Raw genomic sequence first — 19,814 nt, 5'->3', positions numbered from 1 at the left:
TAGCAGAGGATGGTTTCGATTCATCGACCTCTGGGTTATGGGCCCAGCACGCTTCCGCTGCGCCACTCTGCTCTGTTGTGAAAGTGTTCTTTTTATGCAGATAGGGAGCATTAAGCAGAGTAGCGTGGGATTGGTACGGCTCTCACCTCATTTGCCTAAGTATATTGCAAGGCATGCTGGGTACAGAAAAACTTCATCTTCCCCTCTCACAATCAGTCATAACTGAAAGTCAGACACTCTTAGGCACTAGCCGTTTCAGACCTTTATCAAGACAGCATGTCATGAACCCTCTCTCTCTCTCTCTGTGATCCTAGCACTAGCATGCTCAGGATTTGGCTTTACCTGGGAGCCAGAGATCTACCCGGTGAGGGCTTGCCCGGTGTGAGGCTTTTGAGCGTTTGGGAGCGTTCGGGACGTGAGTGGACGTTGGACAGGAAACTCTGCGAATTTGAAGCATCCAACATTCCTGCTGCAGTGAGCGGCTCTTTCCATGGACATCTGCCTCTAGGATTCCTCTCAACTTGCCTTCTGATAAAACATTTTGTGAGCAGCAATTACCTTCGACAGCTACAAGGTGGCGCTACATTCTGGTAAGTGCACAAGTATGCACAAAATGTTAGGGACTTTTGCCAGATTTATCGGTGGATCTTGCATATTTTTTTCAGAGGCTAGATATTGCCTAGAAATGCTTTTTAACATAGAGATGTTGGAGTTATAATGTCTGGTCGGGCCTCAGCCCTTCCATTGTTTGCCCACTGTAACATATTTATTACCAGCACATGTGAGTTGTGACTCTGCTTTATAAAACTTATCATATATTAGGACAATGAATGTATCAGAAGGTGCGATTGAGATGTTTGCCTATGTATTTGTTTATTTTTTTATATATGGCTGATTAATCTGTTCATGAAATTTCCATTTTGAGACATGTTGCATTAAAATATGTCCTGCTTGCAGAATATATAAGCATTTTCACTGTGTTGGCCGGGAATCGAACCCAGGTCAACTGCGTGGGAAGCAGCTATGCTCACCACTATACCACCAACGCCCTCTGATGTGTGTGCTCTCGGTTCTAAATATTACGTTCCCGAAATCAATGACTATCTTGCAACAGCTTCAATGGTGCATTTGGTTTCGATACCAACATGAGAAGTAGTAGAACGTTTTTTGCAGAGGGTAAGGAACTGGGGATTGAAACCAAGGACAAAGTTGTGCAGAAGAGAAGAAATGAAATGCAACAGTACAAAAAGTAGAAATCAGCATATATAGGCAGCATGGGAAGCAAAGCAGGGAAGAGAAAGAGAGAACATTCCATGAAATGCCCAGGAGATAGATAAGAGCAGAAAAAAAAGGGAAGAATGAAATTCAAAGCATGCCCAGAAAGTTGTGTGAAGCTCCCACCAGTCATTTATGGTTATAGTTGTGTGTCTTTACTTTCAAAGTACAGGGTTGATCCTTTCACGAACACTCTTGTATTACACAGACACAGATAGTTGAGAAGTCTTTTCTCACATAGCTGGCACAAGCTTGCGCTTTTCCTTTCTGGCAGTGTGGAAATGACAGCTTGGTCCTTGGAAGGAAAGTCAAGCAAAATTAGCAGAGGATGGTTTCGATCCATCGACCTCTGGGTTATGGGCCCAGCACGCTTCCGCTGCGCCACTCTGCTCGTTCATGAAGGTGATCTCTTTATGCAGATGAGGAGGCATTCAGCGGAGTGAAGTGGCATTGGTCGGGCTCTCACCTCATTTGCCTAATTATATCGCAAGGCATGCTGGGTGCAGAAAATCTTCATCTTCCCCTCTCACAATCAGTCATAACTGATAGTCCAGACCCTCTTACGCACTAGCCGTTTCAGGCCTTTATCAAGACAGCAGCTCTCCAACACTCTCTGTCTCTCTCTCTCTGTGATCCTAGTGCTAGCATGCTCAGGATTTGGCTTTACCTGGGAGCCAGAGATCTACCCGGTGAGGGCTTGCCCGGTGTAAGGCTTTTGAGCGTTTGGGAGCGTTCGGTACATGAGAGGACGTTGGACTGGAAACTATGCAAATTTGAAGCATCCAACCTTCCTGCTGCAGTCGGGGGCTCTTTCCATGGACATCTGCCTTTTGGATTCCTCTAAACTTGCCCTCTGATGAAACATTTTTTGAGCTGCAGTTACCTCCGACGTCTACAAGGTGGCGCTACATTCAGGTGAGGGCACAAGTATGCACAAAATGTTGGCGACTTTCACCAGATTTATCGATGGATCTTGCATATTGTTTTCAGAGGCTAGATATTGCCTAGGAAATGGTTTTTAACATAGAGATGCTGGAGTTATAATGTGTGGTCGGGCCTCAGCCCTTTCATTGTCTGCCCACTGTAAATATTTTTTACCAGCACATGTGAGTGGTGACTCTGCTTTATGAAACTTATCATATATTAGGACAATGAATATAGCAGAAGGGGCGATTGAGATGCTTGCCTACATATTTGTTTATTTTTTATATAACGGCTGATTAATCTGTTCATTATATTTCCATTTTGTGACATGTTGCATTAAAATATATCCTGCTTGCAGAATATATAAGTATTTGTACTGCGTTGGCCGGGAATCGAACCCGGGTCAACTGCTTGGAAGGCAGCTATGCTCACCACTATACCACCAACGCCCTCTGATCTGTGCGCTCTCGGTTCTTAACATTAGGATCCTGAGTTCAATGACTATCTTGCACCAGCTTCAATGGTGCATTTGGTTTAGATACCAACATGAAAAGCAATAGAAAGTTTTTTGCAGAGGGTAAGGAACTGGGATTGAAACCAAGGACAAAGCTGTGCAGAAGAGAAGAATGGAAAGCTGCATTACAAATAATAGATAAGAATATATAGAGGCAGCATGGGAAGCAAAACAGGGAAGAGAAATACAGAACATTCAATTAAATGCCCAGGAGATAGATAAGAGCAGAACAAAAAGGAAAGAATGAAATTCAAAGCCTGCCCATAAAAGTGTTTGAAGGTCCCACCAGTCATTTATGCTTATTATTGTGTGTCTTTACTTTCAAAGTACAGGGTGGATCATTTGATGATCCCTCTCTTGTATTTCAGCAGACACAGATATTTGACAAGTATTTTCTCACATAGCTGGCACAAGCTTGTGCTTTTCCTTGCTGGCAGCGTGGAAATGACAGCTTGGTCCTTGGAAGGAAAGTCAAGAAAAATTAGCAGAGGATGGTTTCGATCCATCGACCTCTGGGTTATGGGCCCAGCACGCTTCCGCTGCGCCACTCTGCTCTGTTGTGAAAGTGTTCTTTTTATGCAGATAGGGAGCATTAAGCAGAGTAGCGTGGGATTGGTACGGCTCTCACCTCATTTGCCTAAGTATATTGCAAGGCATGCTGGGTACAGAAAAACTTCATCTTCCCCTCTCACAATCAGTCATAACTGAAAGTCAGACACTCTTAGGCACTAGCCGTTTCAGACCTTTATCAAGACAGCATGTCATGAACCCTCTCTCTCTCTCTCTGTGATCCTAGCACTAGCATGCTCAGGATTTGGCTTTACCTGGGAGCCAGAGATCTACCCGGTGAGGGCTTGCCCGGTGTGAGGCTTTTGAGCGTTTGGGAGCGTTCGGGACGTGAGTGGACGTTGGACAGGAAACTCTGCGAATTTGAAGCATCCAACATTCCTGCTGCAGTGAGCGGCTCTTTCCATGGACATCTGCCTCTAGGATTCCTCTCAACTTGCCTTCTGATAAAACATTTTGTGAGCAGCAATTACCTTCGACAGCTACAAGGTGGCGCTACATTCTGGTAAGTGCACAAGTATGCACAAAATGTTAGGGACTTTTGCCAGATTTATCGGTGGATCTTGCATATTTTTTTCAGAGGCTAGATATTGCCTAGAAATGCTTTTTAACATAGAGATGTTGGAGTTATAATGTCTGGTCGGGCCTCAGCCCTTCCATTGTTTGCCCACTGTAACATATTTATTACCAGCACATGTGAGTTGTGACTCTGCTTTATAAAACTTATCATATATTAGGACAATGAATGTATCAGAAGGTGCGATTGAGATGTTTGCCTATGTATTTGTTTATTTTTTTATATATGGCTGATTAATCTGTTCATGAAATTTCCATTTTGAGACATGTTGCATTAAAATATGTCCTGCTTGCAGAATATATAAGCATTTTCACTGTGTTGGCCGGGAATCGAACCCAGGTCAACTGCGTGGGAAGCAGCTATGCTCACCACTATACCACCAACGCCCTCTGATGTGTGTGCTCTCGGTTCTAAATATTACGTTCCCGAAATCAATGACTATCTTGCAACAGCTTCAATGGTGCATTTGGTTTCGATACCAACATGAGAAGTAGTAGAACGTTTTTTGCAGAGGGTAAGGAACTGGGGATTGAAACCAAGGACAAAGTTGTGCAGAAGAGAAGAAATGAAATGCAACAGTACAAAAAGTAGAAATCAGCATATATAGGCAGCATGGGAAGCAAAGCAGGGAAGAGAAAGAGAGAACATTCCATGAAATGCCCAGGAGATAGATAAGAGCAGAAAAAAAAGGGAAGAATGAAATTCAAAGCATGCCCAGAAAGTTGTGTGAAGCTCCCACCAGTCATTTATGGTTATAGTTGTGTGTCTTTACTTTCAAAGTACAGGGTTGATCCTTTCACGAACACTCTTGTATTACACAGACACAGATAGTTGAGAAGTCTTTTCTCACATAGCTGGCACAAGCTTGCGCTTTTCCTTTCTGGCAGTGTGGAAATGACAGCTTGGTCCTTGGAAGGAAAGTCAAGCAAAATTAGCAGAGGATGGTTTCGATCCATCGACCTCTGGGTTATGGGCCCAGCACGCTTCCGCTGCGCCACTCTGCTCGTTCATGAAGGTGATCTCTTTATGCAGATGAGGAGGCATTCAGCGGAGTGAAGTGGCATTGGTCGGGCTCTCACCTCATTTGCCTAATTATATCGCAAGGCATGCTGGGTGCAGAAAATCTTCATCTTCCCCTCTCACAATCAGTCATAACTGATAGTCCAGACCCTCTTACGCACTAGCCGTTTCAGGCCTTTATCAAGACAGCAGCTCTCCAACACTCTCTGTCTCTCTCTCTCTGTGATCCTAGTGCTAGCATGCTCAGGATTTGGCTTTACCTGGGAGCCAGAGATCTACCCGGTGAGGGCTTGCCCGGTGTAAGGCTTTTGAGCGTTTGGGAGCGTTCGGTACATGAGAGGACGTTGGACTGGAAACTATGCAAATTTGAAGCATCCAACCTTCCTGCTGCAGTCGGGGGCTCTTTCCATGGACATCTGCCTTTTGGATTCCTCTAAACTTGCCCTCTGATGAAACATTTTTTGAGCTGCAGTTACCTCCGACGTCTACAAGGTGGCGCTACATTCAGGTGAGGGCACAAGTATGCACAAAATGTTGGCGACTTTCACCAGATTTATCGATGGATCTTGCATATTGTTTTCAGAGGCTAGATATTGCCTAGGAAATGGTTTTTAACATAGAGATGCTGGAGTTATAATGTGTGGTCGGGCCTCAGCCCTTTCATTGTCTGCCCACTGTAAATATTTTTTACCAGCACATGTGAGTGGTGACTCTGCTTTATGAAACTTATCATATATTAGGACAATGAATATAGCAGAAGGGGCGATTGAGATGCTTGCCTACATATTTGTTTATTTTTTATATAACGGCTGATTAATCTGTTCATTATATTTCCATTTTGTGACATGTTGCATTAAAATATATCCTGCTTGCAGAATATATAAGTATTTGTACTGCGTTGGCCGGGAATCGAACCCGGGTCAACTGCTTGGAAGGCAGCTATGCTCACCACTATACCACCAACGCCCTCTGATCTGTGCGCTCTCGGTTCTTAACATTAGGATCCTGAGTTCAATGACTATCTTGCACCAGCTTCAATGGTGCATTTGGTTTAGATACCAACATGAAAAGCAATAGAAAGTTTTTTGCAGAGGGTAAGGAACTGGGATTGAAACCAAGGACAAAGCTGTGCAGAAGAGAAGAATGGAAAGCTGCATTACAAATAATAGATAAGAATATATAGAGGCAGCATGGGAAGCAAAACAGGGAAGAGAAATACAGAACATTCAATTAAATGCCCAGGAGATAGATAAGAGCAGAACAAAAAGGAAAGAATGAAATTCAAAGCCTGCCCATAAAAGTGTTTGAAGGTCCCACCAGTCATTTATGCTTATTATTGTGTGTCTTTACTTTCAAAGTACAGGGTGGATCATTTGATGATCCCTCTCTTGTATTTCAGCAGACACAGATATTTGACAAGTATTTTCTCACATAGCTGGCACAAGCTTGTGCTTTTCCTTGCTGGCAGCGTGGAAATGACAGCTTGGTCCTTGGAAGGAAAGTCAAGAAAAATTAGCAGAGGATGGTTTCGATCCATCGACCTCTGGGTTATGGGCCCAGCACGCTTCCGCTGCGCCACTCTGCTCTGTTGTGAAAGTGTTCTTTTTATGCAGATAGGGAGCATTAAGCAGAGTAGCGTGGGATTGGTACGGCTCTCACCTCATTTGCCTAAGTATATTGCAAGGCATGCTGGGTACAGAAAAACTTCATCTTCCCCTCTCACAATCAGTCATAACTGAAAGTCAGACACTCTTAGGCACTAGCCGTTTCAGACCTTTATCAAGACAGCATGTCATGAACCCTCTCTCTCTCTCTCTGTGATCCTAGCACTAGCATGCTCAGGATTTGGCTTTACCTGGGAGCCAGAGATCTACCCGGTGAGGGCTTGCCCGGTGTGAGGCTTTTGAGCGTTTGGGAGCGTTCGGGACGTGAGTGGACGTTGGACAGGAAACTCTGCGAATTTGAAGCATCCAACATTCCTGCTGCAGTGAGCGGCTCTTTCCATGGACATCTGCCTCTAGGATTCCTCTCAACTTGCCTTCTGATAAAACATTTTGTGAGCAGCAATTACCTTCGACAGCTACAAGGTGGCGCTACATTCTGGTAAGTGCACAAGTATGCACAAAATGTTAGGGACTTTTGCCAGATTTATCGGTGGATCTTGCATATTTTTTTCAGAGGCTAGATATTGCCTAGAAATGCTTTTTAACATAGAGATGTTGGAGTTATAATGTCTGGTCGGGCCTCAGCCCTTCCATTGTTTGCCCACTGTAACATATTTATTACCAGCACATGTGAGTTGTGACTCTGCTTTATAAAACTTATCATATATTAGGACAATGAATGTATCAGAAGGTGCGATTGAGATGTTTGCCTATGTATTTGTTTATTTTTTTATATATGGCTGATTAATCTGTTCATGAAATTTCCATTTTGAGACATGTTGCATTAAAATATGTCCTGCTTGCAGAATATATAAGCATTTTCACTGTGTTGGCCGGGAATCGAACCCAGGTCAACTGCTTGGGAAGCAGCTATGCTCACCACTATACCACCAACGCCCTCTGATGTGTGTGCTCTCGGTTCTAAATATTACGTTCCCGAAATCAATGACTATCTTGCAACAGCTTCAATGGTGCATTTGGTTTCGATACCAACATGAGAAGTAGTAGAACGTTTTTTGCAGAGGGTAAGGAACTGGGGATTGAAACCAAGGACAAAGTTGTGCAGAAGAGAAGAAATGAAATGCAACAGTACAAAAAGTAGAAATCAGCATATATAGGCAGCATGGGAAGCAAAGCAGGGAAGAGAAAGAGAGAACATTCCGTGAAATGCCCAGGAGATAGATAAGAGCAGAAAAAAAAGGGAAGAATGAAATTCAAAGCATGCCCAGAAAGTTGTGTGAAGCTCCCACCAGTCATTTATGGTTATAGTTGTGTGTCTTTACTTTCAAAGTACAGGGTTGATCCTTTCACGAACACTCTTGTATTACACAGACACAGATAGTTGAGAAGTCTTTTCTCACATAGCTGGCACAAGCTTGCGCTTTTCCTTTCTGGCAGTGTGGAAATGACAGCTTGGTCCTTGGAAGGAAAGTCAAGCAAAATTAGCAGAGGATGGTTTCGATCCATCGACCTCTGGGTTATGGGCCCAGCACGCTTCCGCTGCGCCACTCTGCTCGTTCATGAAGGTGATCTCTTTATGCAGATGAGGAGGCATTCAGCGGAGTGAAGTGGCATTGGTCGGGCTCTCACCTCATTTGCCTAATTATATCGCAAGGCATGCTGGGTGCAGAAAATCTTCATCTTCCCCTCTCACAATCAGTCATAACTGATAGTCCAGACCCTCTTACGCACTAGCCGTTTCAGGCCTTTATCAAGACAGCAGCTCTCCAACACTCTCTGTCTCTCTCTCTCTGTGATCCTAGTGCTAGCATGCTCAGGATTTGGCTTTACCTGGGAGCCAGAGATCTACCCGGTGAGGGCTTGCCCGGTGTAAGGCTTTTGAGCGTTTGGGAGCGTTCGGTACATGAGAGGACGTTGGACTGGAAACTATGCAAATTTGAAGCATCCAACCTTCCTGCTGCAGTCGGGGGCTCTTTCCATGGACATCTGCCTTTTGGATTCCTCTAAACTTGCCCTCTGATGAAACATTTTTTGAGCTGCAGTTACCTCCGACGTCTACAAGGTGGCGCTACATTCAGGTGAGGGCACAAGTATGCACAAAATGTTGGCGACTTTCACCAGATTTATCGATGGATCTTGCATATTGTTTTCAGAGGCTAGATATTGCCTAGGAAATGGTTTTTAACATAGAGATGCTGGAGTTATAATGTGTGGTCGGGCCTCAGCCCTTTCATTGTCTGCCCACTGTAAATATTTTTTACCAGCACATGTGAGTGGTGACTCTGCTTTATGAAACTTATCATATATTAGGACAATGAATATAGCAGAAGGGGCGATTGAGATGCTTGCCTACATATTTGTTTATTTTTTATATAACGGCTGATTAATCTGTTCATTATATTTCCATTTTGTGACATGTTGCATTAAAATATATCCTGCTTGCAGAATATATAAGTATTTGTACTGCGTTGGCCGGGAATCGAACCCAGGTCAACTGCTTGGAAGGCAGCTATGCTCACCACTATACCACCAACGCCCTCTGATCTGTGCGCTCTCGGTTCTTAACATTAGGATCCTGAGTTCAATGACTATCTTGCACCAGCTTCAATGGTGCATTTGGTTTAGATACCAACATGAAAAGCAATAGAAAGTTTTTTGCAGAGGGTAAGGAACTGGGATTGAAACCAAGGACAAAGCTGTGCAGAAGAGAAGAATGGAAAGCTGCATTACAAATAATAGATAAGAATATATAGAGGCAGCATGGGAAGCAAAACAGGGAAGAGAAATACAGAACATTCAATTAAATGCCCAGGAGATAGATAAGAGCAGAACAAAAGGGAAAGAATGAAATTCAAAGCCTGCCCATAAAAGTGTTTGAAGGTCCCACCAGTCATTTATGCTTATTATTGTGTGTCTTTACTTTCAAAGTACAGGGTGGATCATTTGATGATCCCTCTCTTGTATTTCAGCAGACACAGATATTTGACAAGTATTTTCTCACATAGCTGGCACAAGCTTGTGCTTTTCCTTGCTGGCAGCGTGGAAATGACAGCTTGGTCCTTGGAAGGAAAGTCAAGAAAAATTAGCAGAGGATGGTTTCGATCCATCGACCTCTGGGTTATGGGCCCAGCACGCTTCCGCTGCGCCACTCTGCTCTGTTGTGAAAGTGTTCTTTTTATGCAGATAGGGAGCATTAAGCAGAGTAGCGTGGGATTGGTACGGCTCTCACCTCATTTGCCTAAGTATATTGCAAGGCATGCTGGGTACAGAAAAACTTCATCTTCCCCTCTCACAATCAGTCATAACTGAAAGTCAGACACTCTTAGGCACTAGCCGTTTCAGACCTTTATCAAGACAGCATGTCATGAACCCTCTCTCTCTCTCTCTGTGATCCTAGCACTAGCATGCTCAGGATTTGGCTTTACCTGGGAGCCAGAGATCTACCCGGTGAGGGCTTGCCCGGTGTGAGGCTTTTGAGCGTTTGGGAGCGTTCGGGACGTGAGTGGACGTTGGACAGGAAACTCTGCGAATTTGAAGCATCCAACATTCCTGCTGCAGTGAGCGGCTCTTTCCATGGACATCTGCCTCTAGGATTCCTCTCAACTTGCCTTCTGATAAAACATTTTGTGAGCAGCAATTACCTTCGACAGCTACAAGGTGTGAAGGACTGGGTTCTTTGGACCCAGCGGTGCCAGGGCACAACACCTGAAACCTTCGTGGGTAACCTGCTCCGGCGTACAAGTCACAGAGACACGGGACACTTCCTTCGGCGTCAAAGAGTCAAGGTTTATTTACTGCAGGGAACACAGAAGTCACAGGAAGTACATCGAGTGTAGTTCGGGGAGACTGCTTCAAATTGTATTTGTGGATCGCTCCTTTTATACAGTTTCTACCCATAGGATAACATGATACACAATAGTTTACAACCTGGTTCCCACAAGTCGCTCTCAGAGGGGTCGCTTAGATCACTTTGAAACACACAAGATCCGGAACATAAGTGCGGAAACATTTGGCGGTTCCCAACTGTAAAAACCCATCTTCCCACCATTAGCAAATTCCAATCAGCAGTAAAGTAGATCGAAACAGGAACGAAGACAGGTGCAGAGGAAGACGGAAACAGTGGGGAGATCGGAAAGGGTGTAAAAGGGGAGTGTCGAGAAGCACGAGATACAGGCATCAAAGGGACGTGCCTAATGAGATGCACAACTGAGACAATAAGCCCGTGCGGCAAGATGAGCCTCGAGCGGCGCCATCTGCCTTACAGTAGCATCCCCCTCGTCATAAAGACACTTTCAAAGAACATGTGTCTTCCGCAAATATCTTGGGAGTCCCAGGGTCGCGAAGCGGACAGCGTCCGTTCGCTGGCTACTTGAGGGCAAGAGACAAAATGGATGCCGTATCTAAGATGGAACCCGTGGGTACAGATGACAAACCCACATAACAAACGAACGGTTTAAGTTAGCACAGCGAAACTGCGCACACTTGCTAAACTCGTCATTTGCGGTTCATAGATACTAGACTCGACCATATTCGTGTGAGTCGAAAACACCACTTACAATTGTCACGGAACCTCAGACGCTCCTTTTGCCCTCATGTAGGCAAGCACTAGTCGGAATCATACTCGATATTCATCAGACCATCAAGATGTCGTTGTAGCATAGCTCTGTCCAACCGAGTCCCCTTGGTAACAGATGGTTGTCTCATACACGTTGTAGCACAGAGGCCACATAAGGCAGGACCACACTGCACACAAAGGCAACACGTGAACAGGAACACTACCACAACCCCGATGATCGTCAGAATCTTCCAACCCCAAGTCGACACCAGGCCCCAAAACCAACCAAGTAGCGTCCAATCCCCTACATCCACGTGTATGGATTCGGAGATCTTGTGCAACTTCGAGATGGCTTGATAGACAGTAGGAGCATTATCTGGAATGAAAATGCAACAGCTCGAATGGATCACTTTACATACCCCACCGCGATCTGCTAAGACAACATCTAAAACCATACGGTTTTGTAATGTCATAAGTCTCTCCGCCTGAAGTTCTGTGGTGATATTACCAAGGGCACTGGCAGTAATGTTAGCTGTCGATTCTACCACTCGAGTCAAATGTCTCAGGTTCCTACTATTAACCATAGGTCCCCAAAACGGGAGGAAACCCTTGAAAAAGTCTCCTGCCTCTTGACCGGCAGTATCCTCTTCACTAATTACGCCTCGTACAACTCTAGTCTTATGATAATCGGCATCTACAGTAAACGTCGGAGGCAACAGATTTGCAACAAAACATGAGCCCATGAAGTCTGCGGGCAACCATGTGTATGCACGATCATGACAGATGAAGTACGTACCCTTGGCAGCCAGAAGCACAGGGATCGGGGACATTGACAGAACGTAACTTTCAGTGCAAGCACTTACTCCAAGTGAGGCTTGCGAGCCACGACCCACAAGACAAAGATTACCAGTGTGGGGTACGACCCATATTGGAGACGAGCTTTTAAGCTGCTTTTCATTAGTGAACGTACTATATTCCCCTTTATTCGGTGCCCTATAGGCTTGTACCTCTGCCTTAGGGATGAGATAAGCATCATAGATCTCATCTTCCAAATCCTGTATTATCATCGACACCACCCACTGCCATGAGGTAGGACCCGGTTTGGGGGAACGTTCTGGAGAGGGGTGGAAACCTAGTGCGCTTCGAAGCATTGTTTGGTATGCTCGAGCTGACCCTTGGGAACTATACGGTAACACCAGATATGGAATTCCCTTACCCGTAGTATGTGGCATCAACCCACACACCCAACAATTAGTAGTGTTAACCACTAACTGATGCTGATGGAGGAGCTGGATAAAGGAATTGTTGCGGAATTCTACACGTCTAGCCTGTTCGTGTTCTGGTAACATATGAAAGGAATGAGGAGAAGCAGTAGAAGTAATGTTAGGGTAAGGAGTAGGAGTAGGGGTAGGAAGTAAGAAGTAAGACATAGTGTAATACACCCCACCCGCCAAAAATGCAGAAGCAGTTAAAAACAATACAAACAATTGGAATACAAAACATTTAGTACGACTAAGTTTCTGCAGTTTGACTCTATACGCCTGCGTTCCTTCCAAATCGTTCAGCTTTGAAAATGCCATTTCCCTACGACCGTCCGCAACGTTTCTTGACGCACTTCGTTCTGTGCAGCAATAGTCAATTCCCAGGAGTTCCTAGGAACCGACGGCCTTTAACCTAGCGTCAAGACCTACTGTCCAGAAGGAAGTACGCGCGCGGCCCTACGGCCCTCAATACACAATATGTATTCTATTTAGCACAAATAATTCAGCTGTGGAAGGAAAAAGATACAAGAAAAAAATCTTGAGATATATATATATACAAAACAATTTTCAATGATACGAATGTTCACAGTTGATCAGGGGAAACGAAGATATTGCAGTTATCAGTTTCAGCAAAGCAAGGAAAAAATTTATTTGTCCTTAGTATGAGAACGCAAAGAATATCGATGTTTCCCGGGACGTGTCTGCTCGTCGAACAAAGGATCCGTCGAAGAGACAGCGTCCTGCTGATCAGTTTGCTGATTTGGTCTTGAGTCTTTTGCTGACAATGTTCCAACAATGGCTTTCTGCTGCGCTGAGTGTTCACCAACAAGTTGTGCGTCACTGAAAGGTACAAACGCCGGCAATGTCGCTGCTTCTGTTGACGCAATGCCTTTCCTCACCCACGGGTCTGCCGGCAAAGGAATAGGGACTCGCTTACAATGGGTAGCATGTACCCAGTTCTTCCGTCCCTCAAGACGAACGGCAGTCCTCGTGGCCAAAAGCACCTGGTGAGGTCCAACAAAGCGGGGGTCCAGATTCTTCTTGCGCGAAAAATTTCGGGTGACAACCCAATCACCAGGCTGGAGCTGGTGGCCTGGACCCTCCGTCTGCGTCGGCAAGGCGTCGTAAACCTGTTGATGAATTAACCTCAGTTTAGCAGTCAAGTCATGTAAGTAGTCAATCAACATCGGGTACTCAAGATCAACAAACATACCTGGCCTAGGAACCCCCCACACATTCGCAGGACGGCCGAACACTATTTCATAGGGACTAAGCCCTATTCGGGAGTGTACAGTCGCCCTAGTTGACAGTAATGCTAGAGGCAAAGCGTCAGGCCACGAAAGTCCAGTCGTAGCCTGGATCTTCGCTAATTTCAGTTTAAGGGTGCCATTGTACCCTTCAACCAATCCAGCTGACTGGGGATGATTGGCGCTGTGGAATTTCTGACTAATTCCAAGGCCCTTACACACACTCCTCATCACACTTCCAACAAACTCACTTCCGTTATCTGACCACACGACTCTAGGCATTCCATACCGAGGAAAGTATTCCTTCAGTAGGATTTTCGCAGTAGACAAAGCAGTATTATCTTTGAGGGGATAGGCCTCGATCCATCGGGAGAATGCGCAAACCACAACCAAAACGTATTTCAGGTTATTGCATCGCTCCATATGGATGAAGTCCAATTGGATCACCTCAAAGGGATACGAAGGAGGAGCAAAACTGCCAGGGGGAGTTGGGGTTCCTTTGCCAGGATTGTACATTATACACACCATACAATTCTTCACCAAACGTTCAGCACACTTAGTAATTCCATCATTCTTCCACACATCAGCCAACAACTTGCAAATACCTTTCGCGCTAATATGTGCTAACCCATGTGCCATTTGCACAACGGCCAGTACATACGCATCAGGCAACATCCATCTTTTCTGATCTGACAAATCAATCCAGCAACCATTCACATCCAACCTTCCCGTACTTTCTTTCCACTTCATCTTTTCAGTGTCGGTGGCCTCATTCTGAATTGCTTTCACACTCTCTATAGTATTCTCACACATACTTGATTCTGTAGGCCACCTAACCGAATTCGTCACATACATTCGAGTGCTAAGGTTCCGGGCAGTCTCCTTAGCAATCTCATCTGCAAACGCATTACCACGACCAACATCATCCGTCACCTTACGATGCGCACTACATTTAACAATTGCAACTTGAGCAGGCAAAGTCAATGCATCCAAAAGATCGTTCACAAGCTGGCCATGCTGTATTTTCGTGCCATGTGACGTCAAGAAACCACGTTCTCGCCACAATCGTCCGAAACTATGCGCTACACCGAAAGCATACTGACTATCGGTGTACACATTCACACGTTTACCTTTTGCTAATACACATGCTCTAGTAAGAGCGATCAGCTCTGCAGCTTGGGCAGAATTCTGATTCAATCTCGCAGTCTCAACAACAGTATTCAATGTCACCACAGCATAAGCAGTAGTCACATCACCATTCGGCAATTTAAAACATGACCCATCCACATACAGGATGCCATCCGGGTCTTCCAATGGGGTGTTTTTAAGGTCCACACGACCTTTTGTTTCCTCCTCTGTACGCAAGTAACAGTCATGTTCTGTTACTGCATCTGACTCTGCACTAATTGGTAACAAAGTTGCCGGATTTAGGACATTACAACGTTTTATCTGAATGTGGCTTGCCAAGAGCGTCAATTCGTATCCAGATAACCTCGCACTCGTCAAGTGCTGAGTTTTCGTACGGTTCAAAAGAGTATCGACTGCATGCGGAACCATCACCGTAAGCATATTATCCATGACCAATCCTGCTGATTGTCGGATGGAGACCGCAGCTGCCGCAGTTGCTCTCAAACAACTCGGCAATGCTCTAGCTACTGGGTCTAAGGTCGAGGAAAAATATGCACATGGACGTTGCTTACCACCAAAAGGTTGCGTTAAGACGCTTAAAGCACAACCTTCCCTCTCGTGAACATATAACGTGAACGGCTTGCTGTAATCAGGGGTACCTAACACAGGGGCCGAACACAATGAATCACGTAATTCAGAAAAACTTTTCTGACATTCTTCCGTCCATGGTAAAGGAGTCGAAACATCCTTGCACGTAAGAGCCACCAATGGTTTCGCTAGCAATGAAAAATTAGGAATCCACTGCCTGCAGTACGATGTGATACCTAGAAAGGCACGCACATCTCTTTGGGTTTGTGGCACAGCCATTCGCGCAATCGCTGCAATTCTCTCTGGGGTCAATCTCCTTCCCTCCTTTGACAATAAGTGACCTAGATAGGTTACTTCTTGACAACAATATTGGAGTTTAGAAGGTGACACCTTGTGATTTAACTCACAGAGATGTTGCAGCAACGACACTGTAGCAATTTTGCAAATGTCCTGAGTATCAGCAGCCACCAATAAGTCGTCGACGTATTGGATTAAAGCCGCACCAACCGGCAACCTAAACGCATCTAGTTGACCCTTCAAAGCTTGACTGTAAATCGATGGACTTTCACAGTAGCCCTGAGGAGCGCGTTTGAACCGGAAGCTACGTCCACCAAGAGAGAAACCGAAAAGGTCCCTACTCTCTTCGGCAATCGGGATGCTGAAAAACGCATTTTTCAAATCAATCACCGAAAACCATGAAGCCGTAGCTGGAATCAGAGTCAGTAGCGCCGTAATGTCAGGCACAACAGGGAATTGAGGAACCACAATTTTATTCACCTCCCGTAAATCAATAACAAAACGATAAACAGGCGGTTTGGTAGGATCAGTACGTTTAAGAATGGGCAGTACAGGACTATTGCACACGTTTCCCCGAGTTTCTTCAATGACATCTTTCTCGATCAAATCATAGATGATCGCTAACAAAGCTCGTTCACCATCCAGGGAGATACGATATTGGGGAATACGTGGCAATCGCACATTCGATTTCAACTGAACAACATAAGGGGAGATATCAAGTAGGCCCACGTCGTTTGGACCCGTCGCCCACAAAGATGCAGGAAGAGAATCCAATTCCGGTGGAAGCTTATCGAGGGACAAATACATGGGAGAGACTACTTTCTCTCCGAACGTAAGCTTTACACCCGCAGGAGAACAATACAAAGTCGCATACAAGCGTTTAAGCAAATCCAGACCCAAAAGATTTTCACCACAACCAGTGGTTAAAATCAACGGAGCTTCGAGCTCACGAGGCCCAATTTTAAGGGGCAAAGGGCGCGAAACTGGATTGCTAACGGGGGCGCCAGAGAATCCAACAGATACATTTGTTAAGCCAGACAAAGGTGCGCCAGGGAGTTTCGAATGCATGATAGAACTTTTCGCTGCACCAGTGTCCAACAGAAAAGGCTCAACGACGCCCGATGTAGCAACTGCGACGTAAGGCCCTCTCTGATCAACCGGAACTGATACCTCTCCCTCTCCTTGTCTTTGGCTGTCCTAGTAATTACTATCGTCAGTTCCCTGATCGACGTAATAATCGTCTACATTGTACTGCGCAGATCGTCCTTGCGATGATCCACGTTGGTCGAAACAATTATTAGAATTTGACGAGTTATCAGAACAGTCGTTCTGAGCACCACGACCTCTACCATGTGATGCGTGCTGTGCACCACCACGACCTCCTCTAGACGAATTACCACCACTACGGTCATTCAAAGCAGGACAATCAAATTTAATGTGTCCCTCCTGTCTACAATAAGCACATTGGTTGTACCCCAACGAAGATCTCTGAAAAGATGAATCATTACGCGGCTGCGATCGATTTGATTGCGACTGCGATCTATTCTGCTGAGGCGCATTCTGATTAGAACGCGGCGGATATGCTTGTTGTAACAACACTTTAGTTTTCAGCTCTTTCGTCTTTTTATCGGCACGGTCATTTTCCTCTTTTTCTCTATTTTCGTAATATTGTGCCGTAGCCAATATCTGAGCTGAGGTAGAAACGGCCCACGCACTTTCTGAATTCTTCAATTTATTGCACAAGTCGGGCAATAAGTTCGATACAAATTTATCCACAAACAACCTTTGTCCACCCTCAGTACCCATATCCTGCCCACTATGATCGACGAATGTTTCCTCGAACCTCGTAAAGAAGTCTGAAACACTCTCATCTTTCTTCTGCTTACAGGCTGACAACTTGTCCCAATTTACCCTCATAGCTGGCATAAGCGTTTTCATTAACGTAATGATTCGCTGGGGAAGAAGTTCAATCAACTGATCGGGTTTAGTAGCAGCCACTTGTCCAGCGTCTGCTGCTGTAATGGCAGCCCAATCACCACCTAATTCATTCGCGTGATCTTGGTGACGAATCTTGGCCCATACCGGTTGCGGTACGACATTGCCAAACAACATGTCGATATCGGCCAGATTCATTATCGTAGCGTCTACGAGCTGCGATAATTCTTTGTAATACCCCGCAGGATTTTTGCGAGGATCAGGCAAAGTTTGTTTCACCTGAAGCACTTCCGATCGTTTCCAAGGGAGGTGTATCCACACTCTCTGGAAATGTGCTGGTATTGGAGCATTAGCATTAGTATTATCAGCGGGTACCCAAACTGGCGGAACTTCTCGCATAGGATATTGGCCAGACCCATCTCGTTGTTCAATGTCCTCAACGAACAATGCATGAGGAATAGGAGCGGGACGAAGAGATAGCAACCGTTCAATAGCACGTCGGACATTAGTATCGACTATCAGTCCAGTTGCGAACTGAAGCCGAAGATTAGACAGGGCGGTCAGCACCTCGTCAGGCGCAACAGCCGCTATCTGATCATGTAAGAACTTGCACATTTCATCAAACACATATCTCTGAGTAGGTATGTTGAATTGATCAAACGTTTCGAGGACAACACGAGGTGGATTTCTAACAGGGTTTATCATCCAACCCATCGCCATATTGTATAGCGCAACACGTTCTCTATTACCAGGAAGCTGGCTACGTCTCTGTGGACCATCAGAACCAGCAGACCCAAAAACAGGTCCGAGCGACTGAAAGAAGTTTGTCGCAAGGGGAGAATCACGATTACGAGTAGAGGGAGAAGAGTAAGACACAGGACTAACAAGAGAAGGAGTAGAGACGTTAGCAGCAACAGGGGTTAACAACACAGGAGCAGTAGCGTGAGCAGTAGCGGGAACAGGAGTATGTGGAAGCGGAGGAGCAGTAGGAATAGAAACAGGCACAGGAGCAGGAACAGTCGGAAGAGCAAGTGCAGGTTGAGGAACTGGTGGAACAGGTACGGCAGGGACCACAGGAGCTGCGGTACCCTGTACGTACGGAGGTGGCGACTTCATAAGATAGGACATTAAAGAATCCTCAACTGCCTCTTCCTTCTTATCCGACTCCGTAGACAAAACAGGATAGCATTTGTCTATGGACATACGCTGTAATCTCTCAAACACTTCCTTATCCTTATCCTCCTTATCACGCTGAAACTGCTCAGCTTTCTTCACTATAGTAGCAACAGTATCTCGCTGACTACGTTTATTTTGTCTGATCTCTTTCTGTCGGGCTTCTTTGCGCCAGAACCGAAAGGCATCAAACATGGCCGGCCTAGATTTACGTTCGAACAACTTTATTTCCAAATTATCTAAGATCGACGCTTCGAAGCTACCGTGAGGTGGCCAACGAAGATCGCCGTCTTTCTTTGTATATTTGATCCAATAATCGTTAAAAGCAATCGGGCCTAGCCCATGTTTGCTATATAGGTCATAAGTAGGAGTTCCAACCGGAGGTATCGGACACGAGTCCTCCAGCAGGGAATCCGCACCACAAGGTCTAAAGCAACTGAACAAAGTACTGCGACCAGGCATCTTGCACACTAGCCGAGTTTCACAAACTTCAAGGGTTACGGGATTTCGGGATTTACCAAGTCCCAGCAAAGAACTAAACCCTCGGTCTTTGGCGGCTGCAGTCGTCAAACAAATACAACAACAACAAAGTACGCTAGCAAAGTGTCACCGACAAAAACACTCACACAGCGTGTACAACAAAGACACCCGCTAAAGTGTCTACAACAAAAACACTCGCTAAAGTGTTTACAACAAAGAACTCGCTAAAGTGTCTACAACCAAGAACTCTGGGAGCGACCCACAAATACTTAACTCAAAGATCAATGGCGTCCTCAGGAAGGCCCGTCAATCGTCTCGCTATACCAAGGTCTACGCCAGGCGCCAAAACAGGTCTACAGTCAGGGTAGCAGTCCGTCGCAGCCGTTAGGAGGCGGGAATCTTCGCGGGAAAAGTCTTCGGGCCACTTATTTCGACAACAGGATCGATGAAGCGGGGTGCACCTTCCCTCGGAGATTTCACACGAAGTTCCTCACGATCGTCAGGCTTGGACCGGTACCACTGATGCAGCCCCACGTTGGGCGCCAACTGAAGGACTGGGTTCTTTGGACCCAGCGGTGCCAGGGCACAACACCTGAAACCTTCGTGGGTAACCTGCTCCGGCGTACAAGTCACAGAGACACGGGACA

General features: G+C 45.5%; 9 non-coding genes across 9 annotated transcripts; all 9 read right to left on the bottom strand.

Annotated features, from left to right (window-relative positions):
• Positions 1-1,594: 1,594 nt before the first annotated feature.
• On the bottom strand, positions 1,595-1,666 carry TRNAM-CAU (transfer RNA methionine (anticodon CAU)). The gene has a single exon. It is a non-coding gene; the product is annotated as a tRNA-Met (tRNA).
• A 910-nt stretch (positions 1,667-2,576) lies between these two features.
• Positions 2,577-2,648, bottom strand: TRNAG-UCC (transfer RNA glycine (anticodon UCC)). The gene has a single exon. It is a non-coding gene; the product is annotated as a tRNA-Gly (tRNA).
• A 547-nt stretch (positions 2,649-3,195) lies between these two features.
• Positions 3,196-3,267, bottom strand: TRNAM-CAU (transfer RNA methionine (anticodon CAU)). Its single transcript has one exon. It is a non-coding gene; the product is annotated as a tRNA-Met (tRNA).
• A 1,522-nt stretch (positions 3,268-4,789) lies between these two features.
• On the bottom strand, positions 4,790-4,861 carry TRNAM-CAU (transfer RNA methionine (anticodon CAU)). Its single transcript has one exon. It is a non-coding gene; the product is annotated as a tRNA-Met (tRNA).
• A 910-nt stretch (positions 4,862-5,771) lies between these two features.
• Positions 5,772-5,843, bottom strand: TRNAG-UCC (transfer RNA glycine (anticodon UCC)). The gene has a single exon. It is a non-coding gene; the product is annotated as a tRNA-Gly (tRNA).
• A 547-nt stretch (positions 5,844-6,390) lies between these two features.
• On the bottom strand, positions 6,391-6,462 carry TRNAM-CAU (transfer RNA methionine (anticodon CAU)). The gene has a single exon. It is a non-coding gene; the product is annotated as a tRNA-Met (tRNA).
• A 1,522-nt stretch (positions 6,463-7,984) lies between these two features.
• Positions 7,985-8,056, bottom strand: TRNAM-CAU (transfer RNA methionine (anticodon CAU)). Its single transcript has one exon. It is a non-coding gene; the product is annotated as a tRNA-Met (tRNA).
• Positions 8,057-8,966: 910 nt separating this feature from the next.
• TRNAG-UCC (transfer RNA glycine (anticodon UCC)) lies at positions 8,967-9,038 on the bottom strand. The gene has a single exon. It is a non-coding gene; the product is annotated as a tRNA-Gly (tRNA).
• Positions 9,039-9,585: 547 nt separating this feature from the next.
• On the bottom strand, positions 9,586-9,657 carry TRNAM-CAU (transfer RNA methionine (anticodon CAU)). Its single transcript has one exon. It is a non-coding gene; the product is annotated as a tRNA-Met (tRNA).
• Positions 9,658-19,814: the final 10,157 nt, after the last annotated feature.

This window comes from Lissotriton vulgaris, unplaced genomic scaffold, assembly GCF_964263255.1.
Source record: "Lissotriton vulgaris unplaced genomic scaffold, aLisVul1.2 SCAFFOLD_975, whole genome shotgun sequence".
Taxonomy (NCBI): Eukaryota; Metazoa; Chordata; class Amphibia; order Caudata; family Salamandridae; genus Lissotriton; species Lissotriton vulgaris.
This window is presented reverse-complemented; position numbering and strand designations above follow the sequence as displayed.